This window comes from Magnolia sinica, chromosome 9 (assembly GCF_029962835.1).
Source record: "Magnolia sinica isolate HGM2019 chromosome 9, MsV1, whole genome shotgun sequence".
NCBI classification, from domain to species: domain Eukaryota; kingdom Viridiplantae; phylum Streptophyta; class Magnoliopsida; order Magnoliales; family Magnoliaceae; genus Magnolia; species Magnolia sinica.
This window is the reverse complement of record NC_080581.1, coordinates 32,523,409-32,531,566: the sequence shown is the minus strand read 5'-3', so window position 1 is coordinate 32,531,566 and position 8,158 is coordinate 32,523,409. Positions and strand designations below refer to the sequence as shown.

The window sequence follows — 8,158 nt, the reverse complement described above, 5'->3', positions numbered from 1 at the left end:
CTTTTGGAACTATGCCGAGTAAAGTTGGCACAGGATCAAGCGGAGTCAAATTGGCCGAGTTTCAAGTCAAGCCACCCGATTTTTGGAATTATGCATGGATAAAGCATTTGCCCTTATCTGAAGAAAGAATTGCCAAAGGCATCCGTAGAATAACGGATGTTACAACCAAATGCGCTTTCAAGGTGTTGAAAACAGTCTGGTCTCTTGAGTGGGAAATAAATGATGCGTATAATGCAAAAGGAAGATTGTTGGCCCAGGTACCTGCCAACTATTTCTTCTATGTTCCTACAAAAAAAATCTAGGAAATCATTCCCATCACTAGAAGAGTTATTGTTGCCTCATTACTTTGATTCTACTAAAATATGTACTGTTTATATGATATATTGAGTTGAAATTGGTATTTTTCAACTTACAGGTAACTTTCTTACTAGGAATGGCTAAGTTTTCCTACTTCAGAAAGTTCTAGCAAGGTGTAATCTATTCTCACTTGCCATTTCCGTCACACTGCATCGAAACAGCAAGTGGATTGCAGGCTGTCGACATCCTTATCTTTAGTATATGTTGACTGTATTTATGACACAAGGGATAAATAAACTAGTGATATGGACGATAAAATGACGATACCGATATATTGGCGATACGCTTGATAATATCACTGATATGTGGGAAGCATGTATTTTCTGGCAGTTTTGATATCGTGACCCTGGAGCTACTGATAATATTGAATAATATCACCAATATTTTGATCAATAGTTGCAACCTGATTTGGGCTTTGACTTGTTTGAGATGGACTGAAATTGAGTTGACTGAGCCAAGTTGAATGAAGTTTACTTAGGAACAGGTTGTAAATTGAAATATAGATTCGAAAGCTTGCTGAAATCTGTGATATACTAACACTTCTTGCAAGGATATTGAGTGGAATGCAACTTCTTTTGATGAAGAAGAATATTATGTAATTAGTATTGGATTCTAGTGTCATAGTCGATTTTCTTCTCATCTTTGCCATCTTTTTGTATCCACTTGTATGGACCATTGAGTTGTTTCTTGTGTGCCCTTTGAAATGATGAAGCAAGAATGTGCATTATTTTTGTTGCCACAACATATTACGGCACTAGTTGTTTCATTGTTGCCATTACATATTACGGCACTACTTGTTTCATTGTTGCCATAACATATTATATTTCAACCAGGAAATGATACTTGCCAGCCATGATATCTCAGTGGGCAATGTAAGTCATTTTACCTCTTCTCATGATTTTGTGTAATATTTCTTTTTTCCTTTATGTTTTGATTTGTAATTTCTTTTAGCATCTTATTCTCTTCTTCCAGCACCTTATTATCTGTACTTTCAAGTTTATTACCAAATTTTATCAAACACTTGAGCCTCACTGGCATTCTTTTTTTGTTCATCAATTGAAATGAAGGACACAAAAGCGAAGTGTTTCTTGTATGATATTGTTGCAAATGGTCGAACTAGAATAGATGTTGACAAGTAAAGTGTATTTCACTATCAGATTGTTCTTGCCATATGTCATTTTATAATTGGTTCCTTATCCTGAAACTCATGATATTAGTTTTGATTAAGGAAATCATTAATTTACAGGTTTGACTATATTGAACGAGATTGCCGAGCTTGTGGCCTTGGTTGCAATTTTGAATTTCAGAGGTATGTCTTGAGAACTTTCAAATTTCAGATCACCTCTTTGTTTTTATGGATTGGTTATGCAAAATGTATTTCCATTATAATTTTCAATTTCATTTTGTTGCTTGCAGGTTAATGGAATACATGCGGGTGATAGATGATGAAATATGCTCTCATGCCAAGTAGTGTTAGTATTTTATTGATATGTTAAGTTTTGCATGGTTACTTCTTATTTGTGTTTTTTTATTTTGCTTATGTCTGAATAAATTGCCCAGATCTTACAGTCCACAAACTGTTTACCACCCATGCTGATCTCTATCGAACAGTATATATGCATGCAAAAGTTAAGGTATATAGAATGCCTACATTATTGTTACCACAGTATTTATGATGAGGACATCGTGCACACGCACGCCCGCACACCACCATCCCTACGCACGTACGTACGCAGAAGGAAGACCCCACCATCGATCTGGCTCGATGAAGACGTCCAGGGAGGCCCTCCTAGCTAGAAGACAAGTTTTGGTTCAGAAAAGTGACCCGATAGTCAAGAAAAGCCCACCATGAGATCTCATGATCGTGGCCCACTCGTCGAATTGGTTTTATATTTTAAGTTTTGCTTATTGTTATTATTTAGAACATCGTGAACGCTTTAGATTTTCTTGTTTGGTTTTTATTTTAGTTTACTTCATCGCCAAGTAATAGGTGTCGCACATGGTGCGAGTTTTTGGGTACAGGGTTCTCCCTATAAATAGGCACCCTTTGTAGTTCTTTTCATTCATTAAAGTTAATAAAAAATTCCTGCTTTATTTTTTTGCTCTCTTCGTGAGTTGTGGAAGAATTCAAAAGTGGGTGCGAAGCCCTCCCTTTTCGAAGGGCTAACTACCGTGGTGCGATGCCACATCGATCCCAATTCACCCCCATCTTCCATCATCTTTTTTTTCCATCTTCCCCCACCATCCGTACTTTGAATTTGTCCTTTTGTTGCATCAGATTTCTTCAATGAAATAGGTTTCCAGATTTCGGCCCGCAGGCGAGCTGAAACTTCGGCGGAGCACCACTCACAAACCGTACATTGGATCAAGCTGAAATTTGGAGGTTTTGGAGTCCATCCCTGGCTGACCAGGGCCAAGGTGGCTGAATAGTGGGCCCCACACACGTGCGGCCGGGATCACACGCACGTCCGTTTGGGCCATTGTTGTTGTCTACACGTGGGATCATCTTGTGGCTCAGGTTTTTATCCGCTTTTATCCTCTCATAGTCATTTTTTCATGAATCCTAACCCTATATTACATAATCCCTAATTGATTTGCCCCTTTTTATCACCTTAGGGTTCCTTGAATTAAAATTAGGGAATCCCTTGGATTAGGGACTGATTTTTATGCATGAGTAGTTGATTTTATTTCCCTTTGACATTGTTTGGTTTATAATTTTATTGGTCCAGTCCTAGCCTGTGTCGGCTTGGACCCGCATAGATTCCCCTTTAATTGAATGTTTGGATTTAATCCCTGGGGCAACTCTACCAAACCTCCCACATTACAGAATGAACCCGAAGGAGCACGCTGAGTTGAAGAGGCAGAGTGATGAACTCCTAGAGAAGGGTTTCATTCGAGAGAGCATGAGTCCATGTGCCGTGCCCGCCCTTCTTACACCTAAGAAGGATGGCACATGGAGGATGTGTGTTGATAGTAGGGCCATCAACAAAATTACAATCAAGTATCGATTTCCCATACCGCGTCTTGATGACATGCTAGATATGATGGCTAATGCTACTATCTTCTCAAAAATCGACCTCAAAAGTGGGTATCACCAAATCCGTATACGCCCTGGTGATGAGTGGAAGACGGCCTTCAAGACGAAGGATGGGCTATATGAGTGGCTAGTTATGCCTTTTGGGTTAATTAATGCCCCAAGCACTTTCATGCGTGTGATGACCCAAGTGTTGAGACCCTTCATGGGGAAGTTCCTGGTCATATACTTTGATGATATCTTGATTTATAGCATGACTAAGGAGCAACACCTCAACCATTTGAGGCAGGTTTGTGGGATCCTTAGGGCCGAGAAGTTGTACGCCAACCTAAAGAAGTGCGCGTTCTTGTCTAGTAGTGTGATCTTCTTAGGTTTTATTGTGTCAGCTGAGGGCGTATCGGCGGATCCCGAGAAGGTCAAGGCCATCGTTAATTGGCCTGAACCCCGCAATATTCATGAGGTGCGCAGCTTTCATGGCTTAGCCACCTTTTATAGGCGGTTCATTCGAGGCTTCAATTCCATTGTGGCTCCCATCACGGACTGCATAAAAAAGGGAGAGTTTCAATGGACAAAGGCCGCCTCGAAGGCCTTCAAGGAGATAAAGGTCAAGATGACCGAAGCTCCAGTTACGCGACTTCCAGATTTTTCAAAAGCTTTTGAAGTCGACGCGTCAGGAGTCGGCATAGGGGGAGTACTTAGCCAGGAAGGGCACCCTGTCGCCTTTTTTAGTGAGAAACTGAATGAGGCGAAGCAAAGATATTCCACCTATGACAAGGAATTCTACGCGGTAGTGCAATCACTACGCCATTGGCGACATTACCTATTACCGCAAGAATTCGTCTTATTCTCAGATCACGAGGCCTTAAAATACTTAAACTTTCAAAAGAAATTAAGCCCCAGGCACCCTAAGTAGGTTCAATTCCTTCAAAAGTACACTTTTGTGCTTAAGCACAAGGCCGGTGTAGAGAGTAAACCTGCCGACGCGTTGAGTCGTCGAGTCGCATTACTCAACTCCATGAACGTTGAAGTTACGGGCCTTGAGCGCATCAAAGAAGAGTATTCTGAGTGTCCAGATTTTGGAGTTGTGTATACGTCTTTATTAGAGAGTCCATCAGGAGCTAACAGTGAGTATTTGATTTTGGACGGATATTTGTTTAGGAGTGACCGCTTGTGCATACCACGCACCTCCCTTCGCGATTTTCTTGTCTAGGAGTTACATTCAGGGGGGGTGGCAAGTCATTTCGGTCGTGACAAGACCATTGCCCTAGTGGAGGATAGATTTCATTGGCCAAGCCTCAAGCGGGACGTGGCCAAAATTATAGGGCAATGTCGTACTTGTCAACTGGCAAAGCAAAGGAAACAGAACACATGATTATATACACCTTTGCTAGTCCCATTCATCCCTTGGCAGGACATCAGTATGGACTTCATGCTTGGACTTCCAAAGACTATTCGAAAGCATGACTCCATATTCGTTGTCGTGGACCGTTTCTCTAAAATGGCCCACTTCATTCCTTGTTCTAAGACCTCCGACGCCTCTCATGTTGCCAAGCTATTCTTTAGTGAGGTTGTCAAACTGCATGGGTTACCAAAAACCATAGTGTCTGACCGTGACGTGAGATTTATGAGTTACTTTTGGAAGACACTATGGCACATGATGAATACTAGGCTCCAATTTTCTTCTGCTACCACCCTCAGACCGATGGCCAGACTGAGGTGGTTAATAGGAGCCTAGGGAGTTTACTTCGATGTTTAGTGGGGGAGCATACCAGGACATGGGACGCCGTACTACCCATAGCCGAGTTTGCATACAATAGTTCTGTCAATAGGTCCACAGGTCTAAGTCCTTTTGAAGTCATTATTGGTTATAAGCCTAAGAAACCTATTGATCTTATCCCCATGTCATTGTCTCATAGGCCATCAGAGTCTGCAGAGTCTTTTGCGTATCACATACATTCATTGCATCAAGAAATCAGGCGAAAGATCACTACTAGTAATGAGCATTACAAACTTTCTACAGACCTACATAGACGTTTCAAAGAGTTCAATATTGAGAACTCTGTGATGGTCCGCATCAGGCCCAAGTGGTACCCTCCAGCGGCTGTTCGTAAGTTACACGCGCGTAGCGCTGGACCCTTCAAAATTATAAAATGAAACGGTCTCAATGCGTAGGAGGTAGATCTTTCACCTTCCATGGGAATTAGTTCCATATTTAACGTGGAAGATCTAGTTACTTTTCAAGGGACCACTGATACTTTGTCCGGCCCTTTGCCCACTCATCCTGATGTCCCAACCTTACCCTTTGATCCATAGCCTCTTCCCGACCTTTCATCCAAGCCTCTGCCTCCCATACCTAGCCTTCACACACCTAGAGAGGAAATAGAGGATATCCTGGACCATGAGATAATTTCCACGTCGGATGGCGGATTTCAGAAATACCTAGTTAAATGGAAGTCACGCCCAGCTTCGGACAGCGCGTGGCTCACTGAGGAGGAGCTTCAGAGACTTGATCCCAACATCCTAGAGCGGTTCGGGAGTTTTATTTCACCAGTGGCGAAATCTTCGCAGCCGGGGAGAGTTGATGAGGACATCGTGCACACACACGCCCGCACGCCCGCACACCACCATCCCTACGCACTTGCGTATGCAGAAGGACGACCTCACCATCGATCTGGCTCGATGACGACGTCAAGGGAGGGCCTCCTAACTAGAAGACAAGTTTTAGTTCAGAAAACTGGGCCCGATAGTCAAGAAAAGCCCATCATGGGATCTCATGATTGTGGCCCACTCGTCAGATTGGTTTTATATTTTAAGTTTTGCTTATTGTTATTATTTAGAACATCGTGAACGCTTTAGATTTCCTTGTTTGATTTTTATTTTAGTTTACTTCATCGCCAAGTAATAGGTGTCGCACATGGTGCGAGTTTTTGGGTATAGGGTTCTCCCTATAAATAGGCACCCTTTGTAGTTCTTTTCATTCATTGAAGTTAATAAAAAATTCCTGCTTTATTTTTCTGCTCTCTTCGTGAGTTGTGGAAGAATTCAAAAGTGGGTGTGAAGCCCTCCCTTTTCGAAGGGCTAACTACCGTGGTGCGAAGCCACATCGATCCCAATTCACCCCCATCTTCCATCATCTTTTTTTTCCATCTTCCCCCACCATTCGTACTTTGAATTTGTCCTTTTGTTGCATCAGATTTCTTCATTGAAGTAGGTTTCCAGATTTCGGCCCGCAGGCGAGCTGAAACTTCGGCGGAGCACCACGCACAAACCGTACATTGGATCGAGCTGAAATTTGGAAGTTTTGGAGTCCATCCCTGGCTGACCAGGGCCAAGGTGGCCTTTTTCTGAATAGTGGGCCCCACACACGTGCGGCCGGGATCACACGCACGTCCGTTTGGGCCATTGTTGTTGTCCACACGCGGGATCATCTTTTGGCTCAGGTTTTTATCCTCTTTTATCCTCTCATAGTAATTTTTTCATGAATTCTAACCCTATATTACATGATCCCTAATTGATTTGCCCCTTTTTATCACCTTAGGGTTCCTTGAATTAAAATTAGGGAATCCCTTGGATTAGGGACTGATTTTTATGCATGAGTAGTTGATTTTATTTCCCTTTGACATTGTTTGGTTTATAATTTTATTGGTCCAGTCCTAGCCTGTGTCGGCTTGGACCCGCATAGATTCCCCTTTAATTGAATGTTTGGATTTTCATGTGGGACGTGGAATTTGTGTGATTGTTTCTGAATTGGTAGGATCTAAGCCTGAAATCTTGCATATCATATTTAAGTTTCCATGTCCTGCATCAATTTATTTTCTAATTGAAAATATTCATAGTAGTACTACTTTGTCAAACTGTGCTGCTGTAATCTGTTGCTGAATCTATTTAAAGTTTTAAACCTACTAACTGATGATATTCATCTTCAGGCAATGGAGCTCATGTTTGTAGATGCAGTTCTAAAAGCAAACAGTTTTCTGAAAAGAAGAGTTTTAGAGATTGAGGTTGAAGGAATTCATACTCCTACCTCTTCAACACAAGTAATATGCATGGCCCACCATTAGGTCCAATCATCTTCGTCACAATTCAGTTAGATCTTTGTAAATATATTGTGTAATTACTATATTCCCTAATTTATCTAATGTTCTTCATCAAAATGTGTTGGTTAAGATAATTTACATACACCATTTTCCATATTGAGAATCTTTTCTTCTTCTTTTTTTCTTCTTCTTTTTTTGTCTTTTAATATATATATATATATATATATATATATATAAAGAGAGAAAAACATGACAATGATCGCCCTTTGACAAAGAGTGTATTGTCAAAAGCTATGGATGAAGGCTTTTAGTCATTCATCTTGAATGACATACAAACATTCAGCAAGCAATTGGGAGAAGGAATGAAAAAGTGCAGAGATCCCATATCATTTTCTATCAAACGAGCATAAAGATTAGTTTAGGTTTAATAGCAAGCAATTGGGATCCATTTTAGAAAAATCTCATTAGCCTAATCACATTCTCTAATTCCTCTTAATTCTAATGCTAATTGTGACTTGGGTTTAATACAAATTGCAGGCCCAAATCCCCTCTTTGGATCGTTAAAATCATCACGATTTGGGAAGATCAAGTGATACATAGATTGGAGGAGAAGGAATGCTCCATGCCGTATACTTTAAGAAAGACAATCAAGGAAAGTGGACCTTGTCCTACAAGAATAGATACATTGAATCAGAGATGTACAAGCTTGAGAAAGAGAGGAAGCGGCCCT

The 8,158-nt window shown here is 41.1% G+C and overlaps 1 long non-coding RNA gene across 1 annotated transcript; it reads left to right on the top strand.

The window, feature by feature from the left end:
- The first annotated feature begins 873 nt into the window (after positions 1–873).
- LOC131254825 (uncharacterized) lies at positions 874–7,440 on the top strand. The gene is made up of 6 exons (XR_009175923.1): positions 874–1,229; positions 1,425–1,492; positions 1,604–1,666; positions 1,774–1,829; positions 1,918–1,991; positions 7,318–7,440. It is a non-coding gene; the product is annotated as an uncharacterized LOC131254825 (long non-coding RNA).
- Positions 7,441–8,158: the final 718 nt, after the last annotated feature.